Genomic DNA, 19,431 nt, shown 5'->3' on the forward strand with positions numbered 1-19,431 from the left:
ATTGTCATGGAAGGGGACACTGCCGTGATGATAATTTTGCTATTGTAATGGAACACCTCTACGACACCACATGTATGAATATCTTGATTCGTTAAAAAAAATTCATGGATGTACATGCATGACAGAAAATGTGACCTACTATGACAAACACATATCATCACAGAAGTTTATTTTTTTGTAGTGACATGAGTCATATAGTAGATATGATCAACATGAAGATGTTCACCATTGAAGACTACTCCATCTCACGTGATGATCGGACATGGTTTAGTTGATATCGATCATGTATCACTTAGAAAACTTGAGGGACGTTGATTTAAGTGGGAGTACATTAGTAATTTTATTAATTGAACTAAAATTTATCATGAACATAGTCAAAATGTCTTTGAAAACTATGTTGTAGATCAATAGCTCACGATGTAGCTCCCCTGTTTTTGATACATTCCTAGAGAGAACTAAGTTTATAGGTGATGGTAGAAATAATGCGGACTGGGTCCCTGATCTAAGGATTATCCTCATTGCTGCACAGAAGAATTATGTCCTTGATGCATTGCTAGGTGACAAACCTGTTGCAGGAGCTCATGCAGATGTTATGAATGTTTGCCAAGCTCGATTTGATGACTATTTGATAATTTAGTGCGCCATACTTTACGGCTTAGAATCGGGTGTCCAAAGACATTTTGAACACCATGGAACATATGAGATGTTGCAAAAGTTGGAATTGGTATTTCAGGCTCATGCCCGTGTTGAGAGGTATAAGACCTCTGACAAGTACTTTGCCTACAAGATGGACGAGAATGTCTTAGCCAGTGAACATGTGCTCAGAATGTCTGGGTACTACAATCGCTTGAATCAAGTGGGAGTTAATCTTCCAGATAAGATAGTAATTGACAAAGTTCTCCAGTCACCATCACCAAGCTACTAGGTATTTGATACCAGTTCAGTTGCTAAGATTAGTAACTCGAAACAGGAGTTATAGAATAAATAAAGATTAGTTAAGGGCGACGTGGCGATGTGTGTTGGAAGTGCTTCCAAGATTGATATGATCGCCATCGCAGACTCCCTCTACCTTCAAGATTAGTGTTGAGCCTAAATAAATGTTATTTGGTGTTCACATTGAGCATGAACAAGATTAGATCGTCTTTATTGCAATATGATTATTCATTTAAGTCAGAGAATAATTGTAGTTCTGTTTACATGAATAGAAACCTCGATTGTCATACACCCAATGGACATGGTTTATTAAATCTTGATCGTAGTGACACACATATTCATAATATTGATGCCAAAAGATGCAAAGTTGATAATGATAGTCCAACATACCCGTGGCACTTCCATTTAGGTAATATTGGTGTAAAGTGCATGAAGAAACTCAAGCATCCCCAAGCTTAATTCCTGCTCATCCCCGAGTAGGTAAATGATAAAAACAGAATTTTTGATGTGGAATGCTACCTAGCATATTTCTCAATGTAATTTTCTTTATTGTGGCATAAATGTTCAAATCCAAATGATTCAAGATAAAAGTTCATATTGACATGAAAACAATAATACTTCAAGCATACTAACAAAGCAATCATGTCTTATCAAAATAACCTGGCTAAAGAAAGCTATCCCTACAAAATCATATAATCTGGCTATGCTCTAACTTCATCACATAAAATATTTAAATCATGCACAACCCCAATGAAAAGCCAAGCAATTGTTTCATACTTTGATGTTCTCAAACTATTTCAACTTTCATGCAATACATGAGCGTGAGCCATGGACATAGGACTATGCATGGAATAGAATGGTGTTTGTGGAGAAGACTAAAAAGGAGAAGATAGTCTCACATAAACTAGGCATTTCAACAAGTTATGGAGATGCCCATTAATAGATATCAATGTGAGTGAGTAGGATTGCCATGCAACAGATGCACTAGAGCTATAAATGTATGAAAGCTCAACAAAAGAAACTAAGTGGGTGTGCATCCAACTTGCTTGCTCACGAAGACCTAGAGCATTTTGAGGAAGCCCATCATTGGAATATAAAAGCCAAGTTCTATAATGTAAAATTCCCACTAGTATATGAAAGTGACAACATAGGAGACTCTCTATCATGAAGATCATCGTGTTACTTTGAAGCACGAGTGTGGAAAAAGGATAGTAACATTGTCCCTTTGTAACACTCCAAAAACTTTGATTTGGTTTTTATTAAAATCTTTATTTGATTTAAAGGAGGTTATTTGAAAAAATAAATAAAGAGGAACTCTCCTTATAAAATCCTTTTATGATAAATATTATTTTTAAGAAAGGTCATTCTCAACCTTGATTTTTTGTTTTAAGGGTTTTTCATATTGTGCTGGCTCAACACAAATAACATTGGAAGGTTTTACAATTCTTTCTATTAAAAAGAAATCCTATGGATTATGGGTTTATTCTTTTTCCATTTAAAGATTTCTCTCTTGCCATGACCTATGTAGGATATTTATTCCAAAACCCACCCCCTACTTTGGGTCAAGTCAAATATCCAATTCTAGCAAGTTTCAACCCCTTTTACATTTTATTTCTATTTATTTTTCCATGAAACATTTTTCTGTAATTTATTTTGGACACTTGGGGTTTACAAAGGAAGTACCAGATCCTTTAAGTTTCTGAGCCCAAGCAAATTACCCTAGCTTGTCCTTAGTACCCTCAACCAAGATCCATCAAGATCCACTGGTCCACAATTCAAATTTTTCAAAATTTGCTTGCTGCAAGTCTGGACCAGATTTGCCATTTTTAGTGAAATTCATTCTTTTTCTTCTCCTAAAAATCTAAGATAATTCAGGTAGTACCCAGATGCAGCAAGAGACCACCTCACCAAGCCCCAACTCTAGAAAAAATTTCCACATGCCAAAAACACTTCGTCGAATAGCTGGCGTGCACTGTTCCTGTGAAAGTTCAGAGTTTAGTGATTCAGTTTTGTCGTCAGTGTCGTTTCTTCAGAGCCGTGGCGTCAATCTCGCCAGTGCTTGCTCTGGCCTCTTGCTCCCTGCTCCTCCTTCTTATCCAGTGCGCCACACGATTGCTTGGACGGGCGCAAGCGTCGGTGGCGACGTGTCTCGCCAACGCCGGCGTCTTCCGCGGTGGCAGAACCACCCGTGGCGGCCAGCAGGGGCCAGCCCTGCCGTACGGCGCCGGCCAGCACTGCACACACCACCAGAATCCTCCGCGTGGCCGTCCCCTTCCCTGTGCATGCTGTAGAGCCGTCATCGTGGCCTGGAAAGCAGCGAGCACGCTCCCTGCCGCCGACGTGCCCGCGAGGCCGTTCCGTCGAGAACTTGGAGTATCACCCAAGTCATGCCAAGTTTAGCCCTTGAACGACACCAGTGGACCAACATGATGATGCCCAATCACCTAAACCTCCAGCCCGACCACCGCCTCGCCGTAATCACTCGTCGGAGTTATCCCGTTCTCAGCAACCCCCTCGGGCCAGCTGTAAATAGCGACCCTGAGCTCGCCTTCGAGCAAGCACCACCCCTCCACCTCACCAGAACCGCGCCCAACCACTAGGAGGACCTCGAGGAGGTCTTCTTCCCCGACTCCGGCCGCCCCGATCCGCGTCGGGGTCCGGCACGATTCTCTCCGGTGAGGGCACCTCCGCCTCCCAAACCTTGTTAGTAACCTCCTAGTGCACCCACTCTTCTGACCCTAGCCTCAATTTGGCGTCTGCAGCCCTCCTCGGCGAGATCCATCACCGCCCGAACCACTGTTTGCTGGAGTGAAGGCCGCCGTCGACGTGTTGCTCGCCGACGACCAACACCACCACCCACAGAAGCGGGAGAGCTCAGTGAGTAGGCAGGTACCCTCCGTTTCCTCTACCTCACCATGGATCGACGCCGGCGACCACCGCAAGCCCTGGGCGCCAGCGGGACTTTGTTTTGGTTTTTAAACCTGACGGGTGGGACCGCCTCATTAGCTTTTTATTTTTTCAAAACGTTTTCTAAAAGCGCCTTCGGGCAAAATACGTTTTCTAACCGAAACGTTTTCTGTATTTTTTCAAACTAGCCCCTGGGATGTTTCTGTTTCATCACAGATTAGCTCCTGGACTAAAACCCTTATAACTTTTAAACTAAAGAAGATTTTGAGTTGATTCTTTTTCTGTCATCTTTATTTTTCTATGTAGTTGTTTATCACATTTATTTGAAAATTATTTGGAACAACTTTTATGCACGCACGGTATATACGTTAGTACCCGATTTTTATATAACGTAGATACCAAAGGAGGTGACAGAACCGCAAACTTCACCGAGCTAGACTCCGACTACTCCGAACCAGGCAAGCATGTTTGATCCTTTGATATGATAAGTGTCTTGCATGTTTACTTGAGTAGTTTTCTCATGGCATGTTCATATAAGCGTTAGTGAATGTTATATTACATGCAAAGCAAGCTACAAGTGAGCTTCGAAATTTGATGAGTTTATATGATGGTGACATAACCTGATCATGTGGTGGCATGATAGGTTGCAAGCTGGTATTGTTGAAGCATGCCAGTCTTAGGCCAACCGTTTAACTCCAGTATTAAAGTGGATCAAGTCATGTTCCCGTTCGTCTCCTTTTTTGTGCTGCCACATGTCTTCTGCAAAGAATGCGGTCTAGTCAGTTGCAAACCTCTTTCCTCGTACACACCAAATAGAGGGGCCGTGATGAGGGTTCCATGGCCCTGGATTAAAGCCCGTCATCCGGTCAGGGGGCATGGGTGTTTCCGGTTGGGACCGAGAGGGGGGCACCCCTTAGAGCGCGCGATATAAATTTGATCCCATGCTACTTGAGGTTGTGGCCTCCCCGTCTTAAAGTTTTTCTTGAACGTTGTCTAGGGTGATTCCTGGCAGCGGAATGTGGAATGGGTGTGTACTGGTTAGATGTGTTTCTTCTAAAACACTGTAAATGGAACTAGTCCTTTGTGACTATGGAACTCCGTTGGCTGTGGGTAAAGAGTACAAACTCTACAGAGTCAAAACCATTCGAGTAACCGTGTCCCTGGTCAAGGGCTGTGATCAACATGTCAATGTCAATGTCAGTGTCAGTCTCAACATCCGTCTCATCGACCGTCTCAGTGTCAGTATCAGTGACAGTCTCTATTGAATAAACATGAGTGGTAAAACCGGCTGAATGTTATTCCTGTGGATGGACTAACCAGTTTATTATTATGTACTGAGTGTTTCCTTGGGATGAATTAAATTCATGAACTACTTGAATTCGAATGGTGAAATATAAGCCCTTTATGTGATGTCGCTCAGACGTCCGACTATGGCACACTTGTTATTTACTTTTGATATAAGCCCTCTATGTGATGTCGCTCAGACGTTTGACTGTGGCATTCTTGTTAGTTACTTTTGATATAAGCCCTTTATGTGATGTCGCTTAGACGTCCGACTGTGGCATTTACATTATTTACTTTTGATATAAGCCCTTTACGTGATGTCGCTCAGACATCCGACTGTGGCATTCTTGTTATTTGCTTTTGCTACAAGCCCTTTTCGAGATGTCGCTTAGACGTCCGATTGTGGCACGCACTGTCATTTACATTTCAATATAAGACTTTTATGTGGTGTCTCCCTAACGCCCGACTGCGGCATGTTAAATTTCCTTTCCTTTCGAGGCGTCGCTTCAAACACCCGATCGGTCTTCAGTTATTTTATTGGGATTTCGGGAGGACTACCGCCTGACTTCCTTTTTATTTAACATGTCGTGCGAATTTATTATCTGAGTGTGCATTACTAATCTGCTCATTTGCATCATGTTTGCATTTGTTATATCTCATGTCCAAACTGTCTTGCGAGTACATTCAAAGTAGTCACGTGGCTTGTTGATTTGGCCAGATGTTGACGAAGGCGATCTTATGGATGAAGAGTACGATAGCGAGTCCGACGCCTAGAGGAGTCCCAGTCAGTCCCGTGCGATCCTAGAATTGGTCACTTGTATCATATACGCTTCTGCTACCCAAATAAAAATCATCGAACCTCACTCCGGCGCTCGATGAGCTGTAAGATTTAGGAGTCATGTCACCCACTTCACTTTGACATACACACCACCACTTTTATTACGAGTCAGTAGTTATGCCACCATACCCTTGTGCCATATCCGCCTTTATGTATAATATTGGCGTGCTTGTAATAAATTGTTGAGCAGCCTCAGCTCAACCTTGTATAATATTTAGTACTTCTAGAATTCTGTTTCAAGGATTTGTCTACTAGTAAGGATTATTTTCCTATACTTGTCTTATATAAAGGACAGTTTCTCAATAAATGTTTTATTGGAAAACCGGTCCTGACAACCTTCTCTCATTTTCTCTCTTTTTTTTTATTTTGGTGGGCTTCTTTGGCCTCTCTCTTTTTTTGGGCTCTTGGCCTCTTTTATTTTTTTATAAAGTCTGGAGTCTCATCCCCACTTGTGGGGGAATCATAGTCTCCATCATCTTTTCCTCACTTGGGACAATGCTCTAATAATGAAGATCATCACACTTTTATTTACTTACAACTCAAGAATTACAACTCAATACTTAGAACAAAATATGACTCTATGTGGATGCCTCCGGCGGTGTACCAAGATATGCAATGAATCAAGAGTGACATGTATGAAAGAATTATTAATGGTGGCTTTGCCATAAATACGATGTCAACTACATGATCATGCAAAAAGCAATATGACAATGATGGAGCGTGTCATAATAAACGGAACGGTGGAAAGTTGCCTAGCAATATATCTCGGAATAGCTATGGAAATGCCATAATAGGTATGTATGGTGGCTGTTTTGAGGAAGGTATATGGTGGGTGTATGGTACCGGCGAAAGTTGCGCAGCACAAGATAGGCTAGCAATGGTGGAAGGGTGAGAGTGTGTATAATCCATGGACTCAACATTAGTCATAAAGAACTCATATACTTATTGCAAAAATCTACAAGTTATCGAAAAGAAGTACTACGCGCATGCTCCTTGGGGGATAGATTGATAGGAAAGACCGTCGCTCGTCCCCGACCGCCACTCATAAGGAAGACAATCAAAAAACAAATCATGCTCCAACTTCATCACATAACGGTTCACCATACATGCATGCTACGGGAATCACAAAATTCAACACAAGTATTCCTCAAATTCACAACTACCCAACTATCATGACTGTAATATCACCATATTCATATCTCAAAAAAATCATGAAGCATCAAATTGATCATAGCATTCAATGCACTTTCTATGATAGTTTTTATTATACCCAACTTGGATGCCCACCATTCTAGGACCAATTTTATAACCAAAGCAAATACCATGCTATTCTAAAAGACTCTCAAAATAATATAAGTGAAGCATGATAGATCAATAATTTCTACAAAATAAAACCACCGCCGTGCTATAAAAAGATACAAGTGAAGTACTAGAGCAAAATTGTCTAGCTCAAAAGAAATAAGTGAACCACATAGAGCATTGTAATAAATTCCGAATCATGTGTGTCTGTCCCAAAAGGTGTATATAGCAAGGATGATTGTGGTAAACTAAAAAGCAATGACTCATATCATACAAGTCACTCCAAGCAAAACACATATCATGTGGTGAATACAAATATAGCTCCAAGTAAAGTAACCGATGAACGAAGACGAAAGAGGGGATGCCTTCCGGGGCATCCCCGAGATTAGGATTTTGGTTGTCCTTGAATTATCTTGGGGTGCCATGGGCATCCCCAAGCTTAGGCTCTTGCCATTGCGTATTCCATAGTCCATCAAATCTTTACCCAAAACTTGAAAACTTCACAAAACAAAACTCAACAGGAAATCTCATAAGCTCCGTTAGTGCAAGAAAGCAAACCACCACTTTAAGGTACTGTAGTGAACTCATTATTTATTTATATTGGTGTTAAACCAAATGTATTCCAACTTCTCTATGGTTCATACACCCCAATACTAGCCATAGATTCCTCAAAATAAGCAAACAACACACGAAAAACAGAATTTGTCAAAAACAGAACAATCTGTAGCAATCTGTAACTTTCGAATAATGCTGGAACTCTAAAAATCCTACCAAAATAGGAAGTCCTAGGAAATTTGTCTATTAATCTACTGCAAACATAATCAACTAAAAAGCACGTTTATGTGATTTATTAAAATTATTATCGTGCGCGTAAAAGTTTCTGTTTTTCTGCTAGATCAAATTAACTATCACCCAAGATGATCCTATAGGTTCTACTTGGCACAAACACTAATTAAAACATAAGCCCACATATAAAAAGAAGCTAGATGAATTATTTATCACTAAACAGAAGCAAAAATCTAGGAAAAAAATTAAAATTGGGTTGCCTCCCAACAAGCGTTATCGTTTAACGCCCCTAGCTAGGCATAAAAGCGAGAATAGATCTAGGGATTGCCATCTTTGGCATTGAATTCATAAGTGGCTCGCATAATAGATTCATAAGGTAATTTGATTTTCTTTCTAGTAAAGTGTTCCATGCCTTTTCTTAATGGAAATTGGAATCTAATATTTCCTTCCTTCATATCAATAATTGCACCAATCGTTCTGAGAAAAGGTCTACCAAGAATAATAGGACATGAAAATTTTCAATCTATATCAAGAACGATAAAATCTACGGGCACATAATTCCTATTTGTAATAATAATAACATCATTAATCCTTCCCATAGGTTTCTTAATGGTGGAATCCGCAAGGTGCAAGTTTAAAGAGCAATCATGAAAATCACGAAAACCTAACACATCACATAGAGTTTTTTGAATCGTGGAAACACTAGCACCCAAATCACACAAAGCATAGCATTCATGATCTTTAATCTTAATTTTAATAGTAGGTTCCCACTCATCATAAAGTTTTCTAGGGATATAAAGTTCCAATTCAAGTTTTTCTTCATAAGATTGCATCAAAGCATCAACGATATGTTTGGTAAAAGCTTTATTTTGACTATAAGCATGAGGAGAATTCAACACGGATTGCAACAAGGAAATAAAATGTACTAAAGAATAATTATCATAATTAAATTCCTTGAGATCCAAAATAGTGGGTTCATTTCTATTTAAAATTTTGACCTCTCCTATCCCACTTTTACAAATTTAGCATCATGTCCTAAAAACTACGAATCATTGGGACGCCTTTTAACTGAAGTTGACTCATCTCCTGTCCCATCATTATTAAAATTCATATTTCAAAACAAAGATTTAATAGGGGACACATCAATCACTTTTAGATCTTCATCATTATTATCATGAAAACTAGAAGAACACGCTCTTACAAAGCAATCTTTCTTAGCACGGATCCTAGCGGTTCTTTCTTTGCACTCATCAATGGAAATTCGCATGGCTTTGAGAGACTCATTGATATCATGCTTTGGTGGAATAGATGTAAGTTTCAAAGAATCAACATCAAGAGAAATTCTATCCATGTTCCTAGCCAATGCATCAACCTTAAGCAATTTTTCTTCAAGCAAAGCATTGAAATTCTTTTGAGAGATCATAAATTCTTTAACACTAATCTCAAAATCAGAGGGAATCTTATTAAAATTTCCATAAGAGTTGTTGTAGGAATTACTATGATTATTAGAGGAATTACTAGGAAACAGCCTAGGATTAAAGTTTCCTCTATACGCATTGTTACCAAAATTGTTCCTACCAACAAAATTCACATCCAAAGATTCATTATTATTCTCAATCAAAGTAGACAAAGGCATATCATTAGGATTAATAGGAGCACTCTTATTAGGAAGCAATTTCATAAGTTCATCCATCTTTCCACTCAAAACATTAAAGTGATTTCGGTGTGCCATTGAGAATAATTAACCATAATATTATCTAGGAGTTTAGTAGCTTCTACTAAAGTGATTTCCATAAAAGTGCCTCCCGCAGCCGAATCTAAAAGATTTCTAGAAGCAAAATTCAGTCTGGCATAAAAATTTTGTATGATCATCCATAAATTTAATCCATGTGTAGGGCAATTGTGAATAATTAATTTCATCCTCTCCCAAGATTGTGCAAGATGTTCATGATCAAGTTGCTTAAAATTCATAATATAGTTTCTAAGAGTGATGATCTTAGCGGGAGGAAAATAATTAGAGATAAAAGCATCTTTGCACTTATTCCATGAATCAATACTATTTTTAGGCAAAGACGGAAACCAAGTTTTAGCACGATCTCTAAGAGAAAACAGAAATAACTTAAATTTAACAATATCATTATCCATGACTTTCTTCTTTTGCATGTCACACAAATCAACAAAGTTGTTTAGATGAGTAGTGACATCTTCACTAGGAAGGCCAAAGAATTGATCTTTCATGACAAGATTCAACAAAGCAGCATTGATTTCACAAGATTCAGCATCGTTAAGAGGAGCAATCGGAGTGCTAAGGAAATAATTATTGTTGGTATTGGAAAAATCACACAATTTAGTATTATCTTGAGCCATCGTGACAAACAATCCAACACACAAGCACACAAAAGGCAAGCAAAAAAGAGGAGAACGGGAACGAGAGGGTGAATAAAACGGCAAGGGTGAAGTGGGAGAGAGGAAAATGAGAAGCAAATGGCAAATAATGTAATGCGAGGGAGAAGAGTTTGTGATGGGTACTTGGTATGTCTTGACTTGAGCGAAGACCTCCCCAACAACGGCGCCAGAAATCCTTCTTGCTACCTCTTGAGCACTGTGTTGGTTTTCCCTTGAAGAGGAAAGGGTGATGGAGCAAAGTAGCGTAAGTATTTCCCTCAATTTTGAGAACCAAGGTATCAATCTAGTAGGAGGCTCCATGCATGTCCCTCGTACCTACACAAACAAAACAAGAACCTTGCAACGAACATGATAAAGGGGTCGTTAATCCCTTCACGGCCACTTGCGAAAGTGAGATCTGATAGTGATAATAAGATAAGATTGGAAAGTAAAGATTGCAAAATAAAGAAGATCGGAAACTTATATGATAGAAAATAGACCCGGGGGCCATAGGTTTCACTAGTGGCTTCTCTCAAGATAGCATAAGTATTACGGTGGGTGAACAAATTACTGTCAAGCAATTGATAGAAAAGTGCATAGTTATTAGAATATCTAGGCATGATCATGTATATAGGCATCACGTCCGCAACCAGTAGACCAACTCCTGCCTGCATCTACTACTATTACTCCACACATCGACCTCTATCCAGCATGCATCTAGAGTAGTAAGTTCATAAGAACAGAGTAACTCATTAGGCAAGATGACATGATGTAGAGGGATAAACTCAAGCAATATGATATAAATCCCATCTTTTTATCCTCGATGGCAATAATACAATACGTGCCTTGCTGCCCCTGCTGTCACTGGGAAAGGACACCGCAAGATTGAACCCAAAGCTAAGCACTTCTCCCATTGAAAGAAAGATCAATCTAGTAGGCCAAACCAAACTGATAATTCGAAGAGACTTGCAAAGATAACCAATCACACATAAAAGAATTCAGAGGAGATTCAAATAGATAAACTTTATCATAAACCCACAATTCATTGGATCTCTACAAACACACCGCAAAAAGATTTACATCTAATAGATCTCCAAGGCGATCAAGGAGAACTTTGTATTGAGATTCAAAGAGAGAGAAGAAGCCATCTAGCTAATAACTATGGACCCGAAGGTCTGTGGTAAACTAATCACAACTCATCGGAGAGGCCTTGGCAATGATGTAGAAGCCATCCGTGATCGATTCCCCCTACGGAGGAGCACCGGAAAAGGCTCCAAGATGGGATCTCACGGGTACAGAAGGTTGCGGCAGTGGAAATAGGGTTTCGTGGTGCTCCTGGATGTTTTTCGGGGTATGTAGATATATATAGGCGAAGGAAGTCGGTCAGGGGAGCCACGATGGGCCCACGAGGGTGGGCGGCGTGCCCACCCCACTAGGGCGCAGCCTCCTGCCTCGTGGCTACCTCGACTGCTTCTTGACGTCCACTCCAAGTCTCTTGTATTGCGTTTGTTCCAAAAAGATCTCTCCCGAAGGTTTCATTCCGTTTGGACTCCGTTTGATATTCCTTTTCTTCGACAGGCAAAAAAAGAGCAATTTGGGCTGGGCCTCCGGTTAATAGCTTAGTCCCAAAAATGATATAAAAGTGTATAGTAAAGCCCATAAACATCCAAAATGGGTAATATAATAGCATGGAACAATCAAAAATTATAGATAAAGTTGGAGACGTATCAGTTCCACACCAGAGTGATACGGTAATCCTGTCCTGGAAGTCATGTTATTAGACCACGGCAAACCTACGAACTATGAAGAAGCTATGATGAGCCCAGATTCTGATAAATGGCTTGAGGCCATGAAATCTTAGATATGATCCATGTATGAGAACAAAGTGTGGACTTTGGTGGACTTGCCCAATGATCGGCAAGCCATTGAGAAAAATGGATCTTTAATAAGAAGATAGACGCTGATGGTAATGTCACTGTCTACAAAGCTCGACTTGTCACAAAAGGTTTTCAACAAGTTCAAGGGGTTGACTAAGATGAGACTTTCTCACCCCTAGTGATGCTTAAGTCTATCTGAATCATGTTAGCAATTGCCGCATTTTATGATTACGAAATCTGGTAAATGGATGTCAAAACTGCATTCCTTAATGGATTTCATAAAGAAGAGTTGTATATGATGCAACTAGAAGTTTTTGTCGATCCTAAAGGTGCTGACAAAGTGTGCAAACTTCAGGGATCCATCTATGGACTCGTGCAAGCATATCGGAGTTGGAATATATGCTTTGATGAGGTCCTCAAAGCATATGGTTTTATACATACTTATGGCGAAGCCTATATTTACAAGAAAGTGAGTGGGAGCTCTATAGCATTTCTGATATTATATGTGGATGACATTTTATTGATTGGAAATGATATAGAATTTCTGGATAGCATAAAAGGATACTGGAATAAGAACTTTTCAATGAAAGACCTTGGTGAAGGACCTTATATATTGGGCATCAAGATCTATAAGGATAGATCCAGATCTTGATAGGACTTTCGCAAAGCACATACCTTGACAAAGTTTTTGTAGAAGTTCAAAATGGATCAGTCCAAGAAAGGGTTCTTGCCTGTATTGCAAGGTGTGAAGTTGAGTAAGACTCAAAGCCTGACCACGACAGAAGATAGATAGAGAATGAAAGTCATTCACTATGCCTTGGCCATAGGTTCTATAAAGTATTCCATGTTGTGTACTAGACCTGTTGTGTGCCTTGTTATGAGTCTGGCAAGGGGATACAATAGTCATGCAGGAGTGGATCATTGGATAGTGGTCAAAATTATCCTTAGGTACCTAAGAGGACTAAGGAAATGTTTCTCAGATATGGAGGTGATAAAGAGTTTGTCGTAAAGGGTAACGTTGATGCAAGCTTTGACACCGATCCGGATGACTTCGAGTCTCAATCTGGATATGCATTGAAAGTGGGGGCAATTAGCTAGAGTATCTCCATGCAGAGCATTGTAGACATAGAAATTTGCAAAATATATATGGATCTGAATGTGGCAGACCTGTTGACTAAACTTCTCTCACAAGCAAAATATGATCACACCTTAGAACTCTTTGGGTGGTAATAACATGGCGATGTGAACTAGATTATTGACTCTAGTGAACTCTCTGGGTGTTAATCACATGGTGATGTCAACTAGATTACTGACTCTAGTGCAAGTAGGAGACTGATAGAAATTGATGACCAATAAGTATATGGGATCAATTGTAGCCTTTTTGATAAGTAAGATTGTCGAACCCAACGAGGAGCAGAAGGAAATGAGAAGTGGTTTTCAGTGAGGTAATGTCTGCAAGTGCTGAAATTGTAAGTAACATAGTAGTTTGATAGCAAGATAATTTGTAACGAGCAAGTAACAGTAGTAGTAACAAAAGTGCAGCAAGGTAGCCCAATCCTTTTGAGGAAAAGGACAGGCCAAAATGGTCTCTCATCATAAGCAAAGTGTTCTTGAGGGTACATGGGAATTTCAACCAGTCACTTTCATCATGTTGGTTTGATTTGTGTTTGCTACTTTGATAATTTGGTATGTGGGTGGTACGGTGCTTATGTGTTGTCCTTACTTGAACAAACCTCCTACTTATGATTAACCCCCTCGCAAGCATCCGCAACTACGAGAAAAGTATTAAGAATATATTCTAACCATAGCACTAAACTTTATGATCCAATCTGTCGGTGTACTAGAGTAGGGGTACCCTAGTATCCCGAACTTGTGCACGGGTAGTTGTAGCACACCGCAGCAAGGCTTGCGGGGCGACCGCCAAGGTCCTTCGTGGTTCCTTTGGAGCCATTCAAGAACAAAGTATTCAAGCCAAGGAGACAAGGCCCCGGCAAGAGGAGCTTGCCGGGAAGGCCAACCAAGGCATCGCAAGGAACTTGCCGCGACGTGTCACGCGTCCCGGCAAGGCCCGGTGAGCGACAAGCTTCCGTACGCGACAAGACAATATCCGTGGCAAGGCGCTTGCCGCGACAAGCTACCACTTAGTGCCCGCGCTCCAGCACATCCACCAACGTGTCGCCCTGAGGCCTTTCCAGACGCGCGTGGCAAGAGGCTGTGCAGCCAGCGGTGCGTGGTGGCAAGCGACGCTGAGAAGATTACCATCGTGGCAAGCGGTGGCGTCTCTGACGGTCCTTTTTGCACTATTTGGGCGACGTTGACGGGCATTTAATGCCTTTGTCCCCTGCCGTCAGGGTTAGGTAGGATACACTGTATAGGTCACTACTAGGAAAAGGGCTATAGATAGGATTGATTCTAATGGCGCACCGTGGAAGAAGTGCGCCACTACTATATACTAATGGCGCACCTGTTTGTGATACGCCATTAGTGTGGAAGACACTAATGGCGCACCGTAAACAGGGTGCGCCACTAGTATGAATTATTATTTTTTTCCATTTTCCCATACATACTAATGGCGAATCGGGTCCATAATGCGCCATTACTATCTATAACTACTAATGGCGCACCAAGCAGGAAGTGCGCCATTACTGTAAATTTTGTTTTATTCTTTTTTTTGGAAAACTACTAATGGCGCATCGTGGCACAGTGCGCCATTACTAGTTTAAACTAGTAATGGCGCACTCAGAGGAGATGCGCCATTAGTATATATACTTATTATTTTTACTTTTTTGCAAAACTACTAATGGCGCACCGTAGGCTGATGCGCCATTAGTAACCAGGGTTACTAATGGCGCATTTTCCTACGGTGCGCCATTAGTAACCTGGGACCAACAAGATATTTTGGACAGCCCACACCTACCCACTCACTTTCCCCACTTCATTCCATCCACCTCCTTCTCCAAGCTTTCGGCCATCTCCTCCTCCTCACCTCATTTCCACCATAGATTCAACAAAATTAAGTGGTGAAATTACCTTTTTTTGATAGGTAAGTAAGGGAAAGCTATCTTCATGATATAGATCTACTTTTTTTTCTCCCTAGCTCGCTCCAACAACGTGCACATGCACTTTTTGTGGCCTAGCGAGATCTATGTATGTTTGTGGTGTTGCATGTGTTTGTGGTGTTGCATATATGTTTGTGTTTGAAGGTACCGGTATTTGAAATATGCGATAGTTGCCAATATTTTGCCGGAATGTTTTGATTCATTTCCGATTCGGCGAGAATTTTGGCACTATGCATTCTTTTTGGTCCTATTTTTAGGGAAGGTCATGCCAAATTTTTTCTTGGTTCTAACATATCGTTTTGCTCTACCCCGCAGGCGACCATGGTCCGCACGATGACTGAAGGCATCGTGAATAGGTTTTTGAGCTCCGCGAAGGCCGAGATGCTTCAAAAGAACGAGACGGAGATAAGATGTCCATGTCGAACATGCAAGCTGAAGAGCCTTATTGCGGACCCGGATTCCGGGCAGGTGCGGGACCACCTGCTCTTGCGTTGTTTCATGGATGGCTATCGGTGGCAAGGTGATGAAGATGACTATCAAGTCGTCCATGGCCGGGGCCGGGCAAGAAATGAGGAAGGGCAACAAGACAAGTACCACCGCAGCGAGGGCGGGCAAGAAGACGAAGAATCTCCAGGACATGATCACGACGGTGATGCTGTACACAGTCATCATGTAGAAGATGTCGTACATGATGATGAGGAAGATCAAGACGAAGGGAATGATCATGAAGATGAAGATGCCGGAGCAGACGACGATGGAGGCTGGGTGCAGGACCCTCATATTCAAGAGCTGCTTCTCAAGCGGACGGATAACGCAAGAGCTGCCGCCCGAGAGAAAGCCAAGCTGGATCAACTGGAGATAGACGCGGTTACTCCATTGTATGAAGGATGCAGGCCCGAGGATACCCGCCTGAAAGTAACGCTCATGGCTCTGGAGATGAAGGTAAAACACAAAATGACCTACGCATGCTTCGACGAGAACATGTCATTCTGGCACGAACGTCTTCCCAAGGGGAACAAGTGCCCGACCAGTTTCGAGGAGGCGAAGAAAATCGTGTGTCCTCTGGATTTACCGCATGTGAAATACCATGTGTGCCTGAACAATTGCATCATTTATCGGGACGAGCACGCGGAGTCTACCATATGTCCGGTGTGCGGCGTCACTCGATACAAGAAGAGGAAGAAAGCTCCTCGAAAATCGGTGTGGTACTTTCCTATCACTCCTCGTCTGCAGCGGTATTTCGCGGACCCTAAGGTAGCAAAGCTCCTGCATTGGCACGCGGATAGGGAGGAGAAGAAGCGAGAAGATGACGCAAATGATCCGGAGATAGATAAAAAAGACAAGATGCTGAGTCACCCTAAGGATGCGAGCCAGTGGCAAGCGTTGAACTTCGAATACCCAGAATTTGGGAACGATCCAAGGAACATCATGCTGGGCGCGAGCACCGATGGAGTCAATCCGTTTGGCAGCCAGAGAAGCACACATAGCACCTGGCCTGTGTTTGTGTGGTTGTACAACCTTCCCCCCTGGTTGTGCATGAAGAGGAAGTACATTCACATGAGTATGCTAATTGAAGGGCCGAAACAACCAGGGAACGACATCAATCTGTATCTGGGGCTGCTGAAAGAGGAGCTTGACACGCTGTGGAAAACGCCAGCCAATACGTGGGACGCTGCAGAGAAATAATATTTCCCTATGAGAGCCGCACTGCTCACGACGGTGCACGACTATCTCGGTTACGGATATCTCGCGGGGCAGGTAGTCCACGGATTTTCTGGATGCGTAAGGTGCATGGATGACACAACGTATCGCCAGCTAGATAGAGATCCCGGGTCTTCGAAAACCGTGTTCATGGGACATCGAAGGTGGCTTCGCGACGATGACCCGTGGAGGAAACGCAAGGATCTGTTCGATGGTGAAACCGAACCCCGAAAATGCCCGTGTACGAGGAGCGGCGAGGAAATAGACAAGCTGTTGAAAAATTGGAAAGACTGCCCACTGCCGGGAAAGAAGCGAAAGGCGCCAGAGCCGCTGCTGAAGGTATGGAAAACGAGGTCTGTTTTCTGGGACTTGCCGTACTGGAAGATCCACCGTGTGCCTCATAGCCTTGATGTCATGCATATCACGCAGAACGTGTGCGAGAGTCTGCTTGGTACCCTGCTCAACATGCCAGAGAGGACCAAAGATGGGCCGAAAGCAAGGGCATACTTGAAATCAATGGGCATCAGGCAGGAGCTTCACGCTAATGATCATGATCATGATGATGATGATGAGGCGAAGCAGAACACGGAAAGTCGTGGCAAAGGCAAAAAGGCCAAGAAGACCCGAAATGACTACCCTCCCGCGTGCTTCACTCTAAGTCAGGAGGAGATCGAGCAGTTTTTCACCTGCCTCCTAGGAGTAAAACTTCCTTACGGTTACGCGGGGAAGATAATCAGATACCTAGACCCAGCGAAGCAGAAGTTCAGCGGGATGAAGTCTCACGACTGTCACGTGCTGATGACGCAGATACTTCCAGTTGCAATCCGTGGGATCATGGACGCGCACGTCCGTGAAACGCTATTTGGCCTATGCAACTTTTTCGACGTCATCTCTCGGAAGTCGATTGGCGTGAGGCAACTCAGAAGGCTACAGGAAGAGATCGTGGTGATACTATGCGAGCTTGAGATGTACTTCCCGCCCGCATTCTTCGACTTTATGGTGCATCTGCTGGTCCATATAGTGGAGGATATCATCCAACTCAGGCCGACGTTCCTGCACAGCATGATGCCGTTCGAAAGGATGAATGGTGTCATCAAAGGATACGTTCGCAACATGTCACATCCAGAGGGAAGCATAGCCAGGGGCTTTCTGACCGAAGAGTGCATCTCCTACTGCACGAATTATCTAGGCATCGAGAACCCCGTTGGTCTGCCCGTCAACAGGCACCTCGGCAGGCTCGCTGGATGGGGTCACCATGAGGGTCGCAACGAAATGCATGTCGACTTCGAGGGTCGACTCGCTGACTTTGAAAGAGCAAACCTAGTCGCGCTACAACACATAGACGTGGTCGATCCTTGGGTGGTAGAGCACAAAACCTTTATTAAGAAGACGTACAATGACCGAGGCCAACAGAGGACGGACGGAGATATACTCAAAGTGCACAACTCATGTTTCACGCGTTGGTTCAAGCAGAAGCTTCTGTCGTACCCTTTACATGAGGATTCTTCCGCGGAAGAACAACTCATATTTGCCTTGTCATAGGGCGCCGAGCACAACCTGATGACCTATGAGGCGTACGATATCAACGGCTACACATTCTACACCGAGGACAAGGACATGAAGAGCGATGGTTATCAGAACTCCGGGGTAACGATGGAATCCTACACCGGTAACGACAAGGAGAGATACTACGGAAGGATCGAGGAGATCTGGGAGCTGAGCTACGCTGGAGAGAAGGTCCCGATGTTCCGTGTCAGATGGGCCAAAAACATCATAAAAGAAGACCGGTATTTCACCACCATGGTTATACCCGAAGCCAAATCCAAGACCGCGGGCGCAAACGTCACCGCGAAAAATGAGCCATGGGTACTGGCTTCCCAAGTGGACCAATGCTTCTTCATTACCGACCCGCCAAAGCCCATTCGTGTTGTCGTGAGGAGAGGCAAAAGGAAGATCATCGGAATGGATGGAGTAGCCAATGAGCAAGACTTCGACAAGTACGGCGACCCGAAGATCGAACATGACGACGACGATGAAGTAGCAGCACACACCACAAGAAGAAGCAGGACCACCCTACCTAAAGGACGTCCGTTCCACAGAAGAACTCCGTTTGCGAAAAAGAAGGGCAAGAAGATTGTGAACAGATAGCTAGCTAAGACCGATTGTATTTAAATCGTAGTCTTCATTTCTCGATTGTATTTCATGGGCACCTTTTGATATCATGAATATTTTTAAATTTCATGGGCACTTTTTGAATTCATGAGGACACTTGATCTCGATTCCCCCTCCATCTCGATCTCGATCCCCCTCCATCTCGATCGCACCCGCACCCTCCCCCGCTAGCTCCACCCATCGCAACCCT

Source organism: Triticum dicoccoides, chromosome 2B, assembly GCF_002162155.2.
Source record: "Triticum dicoccoides isolate Atlit2015 ecotype Zavitan chromosome 2B, WEW_v2.0, whole genome shotgun sequence".
Classification (NCBI taxonomy): domain Eukaryota; kingdom Viridiplantae; phylum Streptophyta; class Magnoliopsida; order Poales; family Poaceae; genus Triticum; species Triticum dicoccoides.